Source organism: Rhineura floridana, chromosome 2 (genome assembly GCF_030035675.1).
Source record: "Rhineura floridana isolate rRhiFlo1 chromosome 2, rRhiFlo1.hap2, whole genome shotgun sequence".
NCBI lineage: Eukaryota > Metazoa > Chordata > Lepidosauria > Squamata > Rhineuridae > Rhineura > Rhineura floridana.
The window spans coordinates 33,534,193-33,550,280 of NC_084481.1; positions in this window are offsets into that span (position 1 = coordinate 33,534,193).

Here is a 16,088-nt window from a genome sequence, read left to right on the forward strand (position 1 = left end):
GCAAAACAGCAGATTGTTGGTGATAACTTGAATTAATGTTCATAACTATTAGTCTTTTCTTATAAACACCTGCTTCATTCTTTTGTGCCTGGCAAATCTATGGCTCTTTAGAGATTGCACTCAGCATTATTACTTTGTGGTTCATAAAGAAAAGGAACCTGCTAACATGTTTAATCTCCAGTCAGGCTTGCTCCCACAGACCAGTGTTTAGATCTAACAGGGCTGGATGAACCGTTAGGCAGAGTGCAGTGGCCACTCCAGGAGGCAGATTCTGGGGTTGGAAGTGAGGTGTTGGAAGATAAAGCTGTGTACCACTTGGCCCGCCCTGCCCTCCCTCCTTAAGCTGTCCTGCTACTCTCAGGCATGGCAGAGGTTGCTGTCTCATTGTCAGGGTTGATGTAAGATTCCATTGTGGTCAGCTTGTGTACATAGAATAGGTCACTTGAGGTCACCTCAGACAGCAAATATCTTAGGCTGCCTCTGCTCCCAAAACCCAGGGCTGGTTCATCTTCATCTATTTATCCAGCCGTCTACCTTCCCCTCTCTCCCCTGTGGTAGAAACTTCTTCCTGTGTTGGTGAAGTGGACACACTTAACTCTTTCCATCACACACACAATCTTACACATGACATGGTTGTTCCATGTGGATGAAGACACAGAACCCATTTTGAGTGATCTTTTCCCTTTTCCTGAAAACCCACATCACTCACAGAAGCTAGAGCAAAGCTGCTGTGGGAAGGAGCTGCATTATGGGATGTCAAGCATCCTGACTTTCCTATTGTTGTACAGGAAAGAGCCATGCTGCAACAGTCCCCATGACTCAAAGGCAGAGCTTGGAAAAGTTACTTTTTTGAACTATGACTCCCATCAGCCCAATCGAGTGGCCATGCTGGCTGGGACTGATGGGAGTTGTAGTTCAAAAAAGTAACTTTCCCAAGCTCTGCTCAAAGGTAATGTCAAAATGACCCTAAGAAGAAAGTCAAGGCTTTAAAGCACACCTTCTATAGCATAGGTAACCAACATGGTTTCCTTCATGTGTCTTGGAGTTCAATTCCCAACAGCCACAGTCAGCATGGCCAACTGTCAGAGATGATGGGAGTTGTAGTACACAGCATCTGGAGGGCACCATGTTGCCTACCCGTTCTATAGTTTAGTATGGTTTTTAGGTTTGGTTTGGTTTGGTTTAGAAATCAGTACTGATCCAAAGCTTTATGATGGAATGCATTAGAAATATAATAAAATTATTTGTGCATATTTTTATGTGGCGTTATCAACTACACATAACAAGCCTATTATTTAGGATCCTAGGCCTGTAAACTTTATTTTATGTTAAGTTTATAGGCCTATTATCCTACAAAACATAACATCCATAGAGAAATCATGTGCATGTATACTTGGAAATCAGTTCAGTTGTATACTGTGGGACTTACACCTAGGTAAATGCATAGGGTTGCAGCCTTAGAGGCACATTCATAACTTGGTGTAAATTGTAACACACCATTGGTGGGACTCTGCTTCTCCCTGCCCCAGGTAAAACAGGTATTCTCAGATTCAGCATATATTTAGAGGTTAGCCATGTCACCTAAGATTACCCTTCAGTGCCTACTTTTAAGCAGCAGATGTTCCCACTGTGAGGGCATGTGGCTCCCCATTTATTTGCTTTACTTCCAAAAGCCTGTAAGTTGTTGTTGTTATGTGCCTCCAAGTCGATCACGACTTATGGCAACCCCATGAATCAGTGACCTCCAAGAGCATCTGTCATGAACTACCCTGTTCAGATATTGTAAATTCAGGTCTGTGGCTTCCTTTATGGAATCAATCCATCTCTTGTTTGGCCTTCCTCTTTTTCTACTCCCTGCTGTTTTTCCAAGCATTATTATCTTTTCTAATGAATTATGTCTTCTCATTATGTGTCCAAAGTATGATAACCTCAGCTTCATCATTTTAGCTTCTAGTGATAGTTCTGGTTTAATTTGTTCTAACACCCAATTATTTGTCTTTTTTGCAGTCCATGGTATCTGCAAAGCTCTTCTCCAACACCACATTTCAAATGAGTTGATTTTTCTCTTTTCCGCTTTTTTCACTGTCCAACTTTCACATCCATACATAGAGATCGGAAATACCCTGGTCTGAATGATCCTGACTTTAGTGTTCAGTGATACATCTTGGCATTTGAGGACCTTTTCTAGTTCTCTCACAGCTGCCCTCCCCAGTCCTAGCCTTCTTCTGATTTCTTGACTGTTGTCTCCATTTTGGTTAATTATGCCAAGGTATTGATAATCCTTGACAAGTTCAATGTCCTCATTGTCAACTTTAAAGTTGCATAAATCTTCTGTTGTCATTACTTTAGTCTTTTTGATGTTTAGCTGTAGTCCTGCTTTTGTGCTTTCCTCTTTAACTTTCATCAGCATTTGTTTCAAATCATTACTGGTTTCTGCTAGTAGTATGGTGTCGTCTGCATATCTTAAATTATTGATGTTCCTCCAATTTTCATACCTCCTTCATCTTTGTCCAATCCTGCTTTCCGTATGATATGTTCTGTGTACAGATTACATAAATAGGGTGATAAAATACACCCCTGTCTCACACCCTTTCCAATGCGGAACCAATCGGTTTCTCCATATTCTGTCCATACAGTAGCCTCTTGTGCAGAGTATAGGTTGCGCATCAGGACAATCAGATGCTGTGGCACCCCCATTTCTTTTAAAGCATTCCATAGTTTTTCATGATCTACACAGTCAAAGGCTTTGCTGTAGTCTATAAAGCACAGGGTGATTTTCTTCTGAAATTCCTTGCTCCATTCCATTATCCAACGTATGTTTGCGATATGATCTCTGGTGCCTCTTCACTTTCTAAATCCAGCTTGGACGTCTGGCATTTCTCGCTCCATATATGGTAAGAGCCCTTGTTGTAGAATCTTGAGCATTACTTTACTTGCATGGGATATTAAGGCAATAGTTTGGTAATTACTGCATTCTCTGGGATCCCCTTTCTTTGGAAGTGGGATATATATTGAACACTTCCAGTCTGTGGGCCATTGTTTAGTTTTCCATATTTCTTGACATATTTTTGTCAAAATGTGGACAGATTCAGTCTCAGTAGCTTGTAGCAACTCTATTGGTATGCCATCTATTCCTGGTGATTTGTTTCTTCCAAGAATTTTAAGAGCAGCTTTCACCTCACATTCTAAAATTTCTGGTTCTTCATCATATGGTTCCTCCGTGAATGAATCTGTCATCCTGTCATCTCTTTTATAGAGTTCTTCAGTGTATTGCTTCCATCTTCCTTTTATTTCATTTCAGTCAGTCAGTGTGTTTCCCTGTTGATTATTCAACATCCCTACTCGTGGTTTAAATTTCCCTTTCATTTCTTTAATCTTTTGGAATAGGGCTCTTGTTCTTCCCATTTTGTTGTCCTTTTCTATTTCTATACAATAACTATTGTAATAGTTTTCTTTGTCCCTACATACTAGTCGTTGTACAGTTGCATTTAGGGTTCTGACCGTGTTTCTATCTCCTTTTGCTTTTGCTTTCCTTCTCTCTTTAACCATTTTAAGAGTTTCTTCAGTCATCCATTGAGGTCTTTCTCTCTTTTTAACAAGAGGTATTGTCTTTTTGCATTCTTCCCTGATAATGTCCCTGTAAGAGAGGGGGAAAATTGTCAGTACGCAAGAGTAGCCTCAAGAATGTAACCTTTTTTTTGACAGTGCTTTCAATCTTTCTTCCATGCTGAGAGTGCTGCAATAGGTCTCTTTAGCACTCCTGTGTTTGCTTCAAACTCCTGCGGTTCATAAAATTAATTTCTGCCAGGATCCAACTGTCGCGTTGAGACTGGTTATTTGACAGAAGCGTCTACCTTTTCCTTCATGGAAAGCTGCAGCCTGCTCTCTCCTGCTAATTACGTATCTGCTATTGAGAGATCTCGTGGTGTGTCGTCTGTGGAGGATTTTGCCATTCTTGGGTTGTTGGTGTTTGGGTTTTTTTTAACTCTGTTGAAAAGGTGAACTTAATGTTTGTGGAAAATGCACAGTAGAAGGGAACATACTAAATTTCAGCTAAGTACGCTGCAGAATCTTCTGTTGCTGATGTGTTGTTCACAAGAGGACAGTCAAGTTCAATCAACTCATGCTCCTCCTTATCCAATTATCAGTGTTTCTACATAGATGACTAATCTTCTGTTCTTTTCCTGGTGAGGGTACAATCAGGAAAGTGACCTAGAGGACTAGTTTATTGAACCTTGAAAGATTGTTTAAAATTGCTTTCCTATGTGGCTTTGAATTTTAAGCAGGCATTTCACTGATTTCTATCTCCAAGGCTTTACAGCACTGATATACTTCCTAGAACAGGCTTCAAGGGCCACAAGTAGATGGTGGACTTAAGAGGTCTGTGGGGTATAATTTGCTACCTTTTGAGGATTTTATCACATTGATGTACTTTCAGGTTTCAAGAAAGAAAGAAAGTGCACAGGGATAGACATATATGTCATTTTCAGTTCTCTCAGTTTCTCATTTTTTCCAGTCTTCAATTTAGTTCACATTTCTGCAGCATTTGTGATTTTTTTTTTTAAAAAAAAGACCATGAAAATTCTTCAGCATTTTAGTGTGAATTTCTCCTAATAAACGTATTTCTGTATGCATTTTTGATTAATATACACATCTTTGTAATCACTGTTTCCTAATACAGTGCATTCTTGTATGTTATTTTCATTAATATATGCATTTTATAGACACTTTCTCCACGTATATGCATTTTTGTACACATTGGCTAGGGAACCACATTGCAAAATTTGGAGAAGATCAAAGTTTGAAAGACAGCTGTGTTTTGGGATGCATAATGGTTCAAGAAGTGAGAATTAGGTAGTTTCTAATTTAAATGCAAAGAAAATAGAATTTCTCCCTCAACCTGATCTCTTTTCTCTCTAAATCAGTTTCTCTCCCTGCCCTCCTGTTGGCTGGAGGAAAATCTGCCCAGACATTCTGTGGGTATGAAGTGTTAATTGCTCTTGCATAACTGGCTGTTAACCCAAAGGGCTCTTTTGCTGCTGACTGCTGGGATCCTAATAGGAGGTGTGTTGCAATTGTTGAAGGCTCATGCTGGCGCATAGGCCAGGTGACTCTGATTAGCCTCTGTCAGAAATGTAATAGATGGAACATTTCTGCAATGAAGGGCTAACTGGAAAGGGGGCTCTTGTTACAAGGAGAAATTGCTAATCACTGTTCTGGAGGACTAACTCTTTTTGAAAAATGATTCTCTCAGTACAACCTTTTGAAATTTGAAAGGAAAGGCCATGGAATGTCAATCGAAGGTGTGGATTTATAGGGACGGCTTTGAGAGATGAATGTATGAATTGGGTTAAGAAGGCTCCTAAAAACATTTGCAGAGAAACATCTACTTGAATGCCAGACTACATTCCTTTCCTTATGATGGAGTAATTATTACAACCACTGTATGATATTATTTATTTTAATACATTTATATAATACCTTTCTATCAAGGAACTCAGAGTGGTGTACTTGGCTTTCCCCCATCTCCATTTCATCCTCACAACAAGCCTGTGAGCAGGGGCGTAGTCATGCAGGGTCTCGGGGAGTTTGAGACCCCTTACTTTTTTGGGAGCAGGATCCCAGCCAGGTCCCTATGTCTCCAAAGTCCTATGAGCCAATCAGCATGAAAGAGGAGTGTGTTAGCTCCCGAGAAGAGTCTTCTAACATGCTTCCTTGTCCTTTCCTGCTGACTGGAGCCAATCAGAGTGAAAGGAGGTGAGTCAGGCACTGAGAAGACTCTTCTCAGTAGCTAACACTCTCCTTTTTCATGCTTATTGGCTCCCAGGGTCTTCTGTTGTTGAGGGACAAGTCATTAACAAGGAGCTCATTCTCAACCCAGCAGCAAAAAGGGGGAGGGGTATGGCAGTGACTATCAGGAAGGGACCCTGCTCTTCTGAATTTGCCACTATACTACTGACTGTGAGGTAGGTTAGGCTGAGAGACAGTGACTGGCCTAAGGTCACCCAGTGAGCTTCATAGCAGATTGGGGATTTGAACTCTGGTGCAGCACTCTAACCACTACATCACCAACTGTTTTCACCACTGCCACATTTTTCCAAGCATAGGGGTGATTTCAGTTCTCCAGGTTAGGTAGCAGGAACACTTTTCAGGTCAGCAGATGGAAAGTACATGGAGTACTATCAAAGTGATGGCTAGGAGCATAGAATAAAAAAATATAACAACAGGTATGAGTTGAATTATCTAGTACTGTGCTGAAATCTGTACTCTACTTTCTCAAAAAAAATTCTTCTCCTATGAGAAAAAGGCTTCCATTTTTCCGTCTCCTTCTTAGGGCACTTTAGAATTTCTGTGGTATTTCTGTGGGGTATTGAACTTACATTATTGTTGCAAGGTGGCTGAGGGAGGTGTGTGTCAGGGCTGTGCACTGGATCCAGTCAAATCCCAAAACAAACTGGGCTGATTCGGGTTGACTTGGGATTTGATACGATTGGGTTGAGACAGTCCCAGCTGGGATGGGGTCCCCCTTGAGCAATCCATTGCTATCAAAAGCGGGGAGCAGTCTGGTAGTAAGGGTGGGGGGAAGGAGATGCACAGACAGCCTGCATGGATCTTCTTCTTTTCCCCTCCTAACCTCATGACTGTGCAAGGCCCTTGAATTGGTTCAAAATTCGGATCTAGGTCTAGATCAGGGCTGCTCAGAAGCACCGTATTAAGCCCCAAATTGGATCGGGAGGTCTCTGCACAGCCCGTGTGTGTGTGTTTGTGTTTACAGTAACATTTCTGCAGCGCTCTGCAATGTTCCTGCTCGCTAATGCTTCTTGATGTGAAAAAGCTCCAAGGGAGGATTGCACCAAAAAACTTTCTTTTCATAATTTTCAAATGTAATTTCTTTTCTCATGGAGAATTGTAAAAAAATAAATGCAGGAGAATTGTTGGCACAGCCCTAGTTCCACCAGATGATTCCAAACAGGGCCGGCTCCAGGCATACCAAGGCCCGCGGGCTCCAGCCTGCCGCGGTCCCTGGCACACGCTGCTGCAGATTGCACCCCCGCCCGTTCCCTTGCTCTGCCTATCTTTCTGTCCTGTGCTTTGTGGCTGTGCACGCAGCACTGCCCTTAACCAAGATGGCGGCCAAGGTTTCCCTAAGGAGCTGAAGCCTCCACTGCCATTTTGGTTAATGGCACGCATGCGTGCTACGCACATGCAGGGCTACCATCAACCAAGATGGCGGTGGATGCTTCAGTCTCTTAGGGAAACCTCGGCCACCATCTTGATTAAGAGCAGCACTGTGCGCTCAGCCACAAAACACAGGAAAGGTAGGGGAAGTGAGGGAACGGGCGGGGTGTGTGATCCACGACAGCGATTCTGCCACAGATCACGGAAGGAGAATGCTACTCCCCCACCCTAAAGAGGGGCCATTCAGGGGCCCCTCTGGGCCACAGACCCTTGGCCAGGGCCTAACCTTGCCGCTCTTTAGAGCTAGCCCTGATTCCAAATACAAGAGACAGGCTTCTACTGGTCCAAAGGGAAAGCAAACAGTAATATGATTCTTATCTAAGAAGCTCATGCCTTTTTACTTCATGCCTTTTTCTGTTCTTCAGTGTTTGCTGCCAAATCAAGGATATACTTGTCCTTACTCTTTTGGGAGCCGGGTCCCAGCAGGGTCCCTCTGTCTCCAATGTCTTATGAGCCAATCAGCATGAAGGGGGAGTGTGTTGGCCACTGAAAAGAGCCCCAATGAGTGACAATGGCAAGCAAAACTTTATTAATTCCGACTTCAAAAAGCCAAGACAAGTTGTGGAGAGTGAGAGTTCTGCAACTGCGGGAGAAGAGACAGTGAATCCTGATATAGCATCCCATCTACATCATCAAGCAGTTTGGTACCAGCAGCAGGGCCGGTTCTAAAGGGTGGCCAGGTGGGGCACCAGTGCAATGGCTGCTGGAGCTATGGGGGGCCCTCAGCCCCCCCTCCACTCCCCTTCTGCGATCCGCGCCCCCACCTACCTGTCTGCTGTCTTTTACCATTGCCCTTAACGAAGATGGCGGACGTGGTTTCCCTAAGGTACTGAAGCCCCTGCCGCCATCTTAGTTGATGGCAGAGATGACGCGTGCCATCAACAAAAATCAACAAAAAAACTGCGGCTGCCATCTTCATTAAGGGCAATGGTAAAAAACAGCAGACAGGTAGGTAGGGGGTGTGGGGGGCATGTGTGTGCACACGCATGCACGTATGCACACACACACATGCCGGGGCCCAGGGCAAGCTGATGCCCAAGGGCCCCGGTATTCCTGGAGCCGGCCCTGACCAGCAGTAGATATTAATCCAGTAATTCATGCAATATATTTTGCCAGTGAGAAAGGACAGTCTCAAGGGGACAGTGATAGAGAAACAGAAAGCAGTATTCAAGCCTGGCCATATTATTCTATACTTTTAGAATGTTATATCATCTTAGAAGGGGGCATGGCTGTGACTTATCATAAAGGGACCCTGCACTCCTGAATTTGCCACTGCACTACTGGCCACAATGGAGGAGGAGGATGAATAGTATGCTACATCTTTGATAAAATCTACCTTGCCCTTTCTGCATCAGCTTCCTGGACCTGGCTGCATGGAGGGGCAGTGGGGTTCCTTTCAAGTGCAGGGCCAATTCTAGATAGGGGTGGGCATCAGACTGGAACTTTTCAAGCCAGTTGCCAGAATGGGAGGATCTAAATCTGTGTGTTCAAAATGTTTGTTGCTATCCTAACTTTCTATAAGAATACATTTTTAAGAGAGGAAAGAGGACACTATTGTGTGTGTGGAGCACTCTTCACATGCCTAAAGGTCCTGCTGCCTTCATCATCATCATCATTTGATACTTCCTGTCAGAAGTTATACAGGTTTTCTCCATCTGCTCAGGAGCACTCTGGCTTTAGCTCTATTTAAAATATATGTTCTAGAAAAAGGCACTTTGCACATGTTTAGAGGTAATTGCCTTGATTTTTTCATTATTTTTTTTAAAAAGGTGGCAGCACTTCGGAGCAACTTGGCATGAAATCACACTTTGAAGCGCAGGCAGCTGAACCCTTCAAAAATGTTCTGACTAAATTAAACATAATAATGCACGGTGTATGTGAAACAGCCTGGGAAATTCATATCATCTGTGTGTATATGCATATATACACTGTCACCTTACTTCAGGTATCACATGGCAATGCATTGTGGCATCTTGGGTGTGCATAACAGGTGTTGGGGTTGTTGAGATGGTTTTCACTGTGAGAAGGATGACATAAATGGGTTAGTCAGTCACTTTAACAATTCCTTGTATTGTTTTCATAACTGATTATATGATGGCATGCTTTTTATACTTTTATCAATCAATCAATAAATGCAACTAATCAATCCATTGTGATATCTCAGTGTTCAAAAGAAATAGCATATTAGAATGTCCAGTACGCTAACTTCTGTGTATGAGCTTCTGCTTGTGGAACTGGACAAAGACAGGCGAAGCAGAACCCAAATTCCTCCCCTGCCTCCTGCTAGGGTGAACATGAGAAAAAGTCTTGCTGCTCTACCCGGACACCCATTTCTGTCTTCATCTCTCACCTCTCATGATGCTTCACTTTGCTGCATGGCAGGACTTCCCTGCCTTCCTTTCCCCACAACAGCTCCCTGGACCCTCCCTCTCTCCCTCCTAAGCTGTTCCTAAGGGTTTGTCAACACTCTGGAATGGGATGGAATGTACTAAGGCAGACTGTGAGGGGAAAGGGGAATAGATTAAAATTGGAGACCCTTCTCAGACATGTAACAATCAGCTGGTGATCTGTTTTCATTTTCGTGTGATTTTATTTGGTTGCATTATAATTATTGTAAACCATTTTTTATGAAATTGCAGTATACAAATATTTGTATAAATAAGTAAAATAAAATAGTGGAAAGGACTTCTTTGCATGCTGTGTTTGTTACCTGAAGTGCTGTTTCTGTTCTGCTGCAGTTCAGCTTCTGACAAAAAGTATGTTATCCGTCTTGCTCTCTGCTGTGGCAAAATTTTACATGGTTAATTATGTAATTGTGTATGTAATTAATTATGTTATGATTACATTATTCCACACCATTCATTTCAATGCAAAGGAAACAAAATGCAAATGGGGAAAACATGTCATCAGTTATGCATTGTTTGCAGACTGAAAGCAACAAGAGCAAATGGCAATCATATTTGCTGGATTGATTTCTGTTTTGGACATGGGATGTATAAATGCTCGTTGTCACTTTCCACTCCCATTTCTGTTGGAACTTTTTGACATCCTTAACTATAACTCCCATAATCTCTGACCTTTGGCCATGCTGGCAGGGTCTGATGGGAGTTGTAGTTCAGCAACATCTGGGAGAGCCGCAGATTAGCTCCCTGTACTCTGGAACCTTTGGATCCAAGCCAATTTATTTTTGCATTTTCTTGTGAAAATGGAAATGGGGTTGAGCTGATTTTTGAACTTGAAAAATGAACCATGTCTTGAATTTTATTCTCTAGGTCAATGTCCAATGGTGCCCTCACATTACAAACAGGCTTACAAACTGAAATGTACCAAATAGGTAAGTTAAACCGTGCTTGACCAATTATATTGTAGGTATCTAGGGTACTTTTTAAAAAAAAACAACCCTCAAGTAGCTAGGAAATTCACGGCAAGCTTTGCTTCAACCAGAGGCCTAGCAAACTAAATGATCTCAACGAACCCTTCTTTTACTTCAAAGGTTATGATTCGTTCAGCTTAGTAAAATCAAGGCTTCAGCATCCCAGGAGTCTTTAATTATGATGCCTTTAAAAGGATAATGAAACCTAAATAACATACATTTAACTCAAGTGTGTGATCAGCTTCTAAGCTTTGGGTATATGCATATTCTAGTAATCAGCTCTCCCTTTGATCTGCCACTTTCTTTATAGTTATCATTAAAAAATATAAAAACCCACTTGTGTACTAATAAATGGAACATCCACACTAGTTTGCGACTACAGAGATAGCTAAACTATGTTGATTTATCAATATCAGCAAATGGTCTGCTCCTATTAAGGTAGCTAGCAGTATCATTTACAGATAATATGAAACAGGAATAGTGACTTTATTTAATGTGGTGTAGAGGTGCTTTGGAAACGAATGCATGTTTTGGAAATTGAAATATTAAATTAGCTCTGGTGAGCTAGACAGATCATTCTGTCTGATGCTATGTGGTTTTATGTTCAGATATAATTTTGCTGACCATTGTTAGTGGAAGATGTATACAATCTACCTGCATTGATGGGTCTGCTGTTGTAACTTAATAATAGTCTTGTCTTAACATTATAAAAGTTTCTCAGGTTTCCTCTAAATATGCTCCAATTATATTACCATAGATGGAACAGTTGTAGCCACAACAGAATGCCTTCTAGAATTATATTAAACATTTTGTACTAAGCACAAACTGAGAAGTGTATGTGCATATCTCTTTCTGGTTCCTTTTGTGGCAGCTCTGGAAGGAAGCCCTTTTCCGTGAGATGGACTTAGATCAGGGATGAGGGATCTGTGGTCCTCTATACGTTGCTGGATTACTTCTCCTGTCCTCTTTGACCATTGGCCATGCTAGCTGGATCTGATGGGAGTTGGAGTCCAACAACATCTGGAAGGCCACCATACAGTGGTAACCAACTTTTTATAGAAGTCAATTCCAATGCCGCCATGGGCTCCTACTGGGAGAAAGGGTGGGATATAAATCTAACAAATAAATAAATAAATAAAGATGAGATAGCACCACTGAGGTGCACACTACAATATTTGTTTATTTCTATATTTATACTAAAAAATTCTATCCCACTTTCTTCTTCCGGCGGAGTTCAAAGTGGCTAACAAGACATAAAACATACACAATGATAATAACCCAAGAACTAAAATAACTAAAACACAGCAAACATGTATATCCAGACTAAAACAGTTTTTTTTTTTTAAAGTCCAGACAGCCAGAAGTAACAGATAGTAACTGAAACAGCAACAGAACCAACGGCATATTGGGAAAAAAGAGAGAGAAGTTTTCAGATTCAGATGGAACATAAACTGAAGAGGGTGATGATCTAATATCCTGGCATTCTGCCACAGAAAATACCCTCTTGCATGTTGTTACCAGCTGCATCTCAGAAGGCAATGGCATGTGAAAGAGAGCCACATCAGCTGACCTTAAAGGACAGGCAGATTCACGTAGGAAGGACAGTTCTTCAAATAGCTTGGTCCCAAGTTGTTTAGGGATTTAAGGGTAATAGCCAGCACCTTGAATTGCACTCAGAAAGGAACCAATAGTGAAAGGGGTCACATGATCTCGATGCTTTTTGCTTGGTGCTTAACTTATCATGAGAAAGCCCACGTGGTGCATTTCTATTTTTAATGCCTTCCAGCTCTCTCCAACACTTCTGCGGGATCCACAGCTGGCCCTGCTTTCTGGAACCGCCGTGGAAAGATGTTCTTCCATGGGCATTCTGGGAAACATGGGAGGCTAGTACAGACACAGTGGAGACCAAAATCCCTTACACACATACCCCAGTCACTGATTTTCTACTGCTCCTTTCTAATTCTGGGTAATGAATTCTCCCCTGCCCCTAAATGAATGGCTAAAAAATTAGACTGGAAATATTAATGCAGCCCTAATAATATGGGGCAAATTGGAGTGTCAGCCTTGCAACACACACAAAAAAAGACTCATGTACTGGTGTGAAATCTGCTCAGATACTGGTTTCTGTTCATCATTTGCCCCAATATTTTTATTTGCTATTTTCCCCCTCAGAATATTTGTGGAAGTACATACAACTTATTTTTATATGGCTCCCTTCAAGTTTAGGCAAACCATCCAGATTGCTGTAGGCCAGTGGAAGTTGTTCAGCTTGAACACTACAATGATGGTTTCGCTTATGGTCTAAATATTCAGTCCCCAGAGTGCTGATTAAAAAGACCTTTTTAAAGGTTCCATCAAGCTTCTTCCTTTTACTCTTTTTTGGAGCCTTATCAGAATAATTAGGCTTTCAGTTCTCAAGAGATACTGAAGCTATAAATGGTTACATTTCTGCTTTTTCCTCTGATCTTGTCAGAAAACAGCAGCCTCTCTGCACTACAAGAACTCCTAACTACTTAACATGTTCATGCTATTGAAGATGGGAATGTGTTTCAAATTTTAAATGAATTCTGCTCCTATAAATGCTATACGTTTTGCAGCAAATTGCTTTCTTGGAGAAATGTCATTTCAAACCTGTTGCACTGTTAGTTGAATCATTGATACGTTACTTAATTTTATTATAAATTTATTATACTCTGTTTCATGGTACATGAAGTTGCCTTTTAAATGTCTCGACCACCCAGTGTAAAATTAATTTGGGGAATATTCATCTATTTTTGAATGATACGAATTGAATTAGCTGAATTGTCTAATGTTACTCCTGATTTCTTGTTAACTTTCTAATTGTATTAGGATTCTCTTTGTCACTCCAGTTTTTTTTAGCAATAATAATGTTGAGAACTTACCACGTCTGTTTTAGCTTAGCAGTGATTTCATTGTTGCAGTATGGCTTCATAATTGGTCATGGTAGTAATCATCAGCATATGGGGGCAAGGGTGTGTAGCTTTGTATGCCCATTATGCCACATAATATTTATGTTTCAACTACAAATAGATATTAAAGGTTTTTACAGGTTTTCTGACCACCCCAAGGCTAGAGCTAGAGGTCACAGTAAATGCATAGATGTCACAGAATGCAGAATTTCCACATCTTGATCCAAGCCACTGTTGATTCCATTATGAATTTGTAAGATTTTAAAGAAAAGCATGATAAGTTACAATAATTATTGGGCCACATTTATATGGCATGGCAGCTGCAGTTGCATAGACTGTGCATCTATTTCAGGGAATGAACAGACAAATCTGGGACTTGGGTCTGCCATTCTGTCACTGACAACCATACAGCTCCAAGGTAGTGGTGTAGCTGGAACTAACCACAGGATAGGATGCTATAACATAGCCTAAATAATGTGTCTGCTAAGGGCATAGTCTTTAACAGTTGTAATTTCCCAGAGCTTGTTAAATCAAACTGAATAGTTTATCTGGTTGAAAAAGTACACAGAAAACATACTCAGAAAGGTTTCAGCATTTTTTCCCCTAGGTTGGGTTGCATACCTATTCCTCAGACCAGAATGTTTCTGTCAAGAATAAGAGAGGGTGCCTCTTGTCCTCCCATGTCCTCTTATCATTGATCATTGCTTGTGCGGTTGATTCTTATACTTGTAAACTGTTTAGAAGCATATTTTGGCATTCAGCAGTGTATAACTTTAATCATGATGGTGATGATGGGATCAATTATGAAACTATAATACCATTTTAAGAGAAGCACCTCTTATATGAAAATGACATGGTAAAATTACAATATGTGGACATCCCTGCTTCAGAAGAAAATATATGAATTGGTCCAAAGGAATTAAAGCAAAAACTGATTGACAGATGGCTTATGACTAACTTTGGAAAAACCAAGACTGCTAGGGATGGATGTGCCTTTTTGCCACCTAGACATACTTGTTCCTATAGTTTATATTGCCTTAAAAATAAATTCCTCTTCCACTTTCAAAATCTCCCATTGGTTTGAACTACATATGATTACAATGATGAGCTGTCAGCTACTGTTGTATTTGGTTTACCACTCTCTCCTGCAAGTGTTGCCTTATTTTCTTTCAAATGTAGTTGTATTTGTAACGGTGAGTAAAGTGATGCTTCTCCATTGTTTGAATTTCCATTTGCAACCTTATTTGTGCAGTGTTTCAGTGTGGTTATTCCCCTACTGAATTCTAGATGCATGCCACCGACAAAGAGCTAGAAAGACTTTTATGTTATGAACTAGCCATGCAGAACTACATCGGGTTATTGCAACCCTATTGACTTCCGTGGGAGCTAGCATGTATAAATGGCTGCAAATTGCAGTAAAGGTCTCAGCCCTGTCAGTTTCAGCCTTAGATGTTACAGGAGCTATGTAAAATGTTAAAATGGGATATGTTCTGTATCTCTGCGTTCTGGCTAGTTTGCTGATGATCTGTGCTGCTTACAGGCACTTTGGCTAGTTATATCTATAAAGTTGATTATTGTGAGAAGTATGAGATCTCTGAACCTGCGCCATAAGCCTGGTCATGCTTGCCAGAGGGTGGAACCACATGAACCCCGTGAGCAAGTTTGGTGGAATTTTTGAAGCCTGCTTGTCACTTTTGAATAGTTACAAATGGAACTGCCAAAAATGAATTCATGATATAATATATGCGATAGCACTGGAAAAATCTGACGAAAAACAGCAAACCTTAGAAAGTATGACGCAATATTATCAAAGCTTTTCTCTATACCAGAGGTAGCCAATATAGTGCCCTCCAGATGATACTGCCATCATCTGGAGGATACCATGTTGGCTTACCCTGGTCTACACAGTAGACTCTGCAGCTTATATTGTATTAGAATATGTAGATACACAATGTGAAAAGATTTTCACTTAAAAAAAACCCAATTCACAAATCAGTGTGAAAATTATAGAGGAGCAGAGTGAGGCAGCACCCCTTGCTTTTTGTAATGACTTTGTAGGCTGCAATCCTGAACCTACTTTCCTGGGAGTAAGCCCTATTGAACTCAGTAGGACTTGCATCCAAGTAGATATGTATAGGATTGCTTTGCTAGTGCTTCAGAATGCTGTTGGGGGCATGATTTGGCTAAAACTGGGGAGGGAGCTGAGGAGTGGGGCTTGTAGATTTCATTAATTGTTTCTATATTTTGCCCCATAATTCAAGCCCTGGCACAAATAAATGGCAGGATGGTGGTCATCTGACATGTAACTGCATGGATGCTGCTCCAGGTGTTGAGCCATTTTTTGGTGTTATGTCCCCTGCCTCAGGGCCTCAGTGTCAGCCTGAAGAGGATTTAGATAACACACCAGTTGTGCCACTCGAGAGAGCCCTCAGCACCCGCTTCTACAGCACACTGGTCTGAGGGCATGGCTGTTCCATCATCCTCAGACTCTGAGGGTGACTCCTCTGCAGCTTCTCCCGCTCCACAGCCCAGCAGGAGAATGGAAC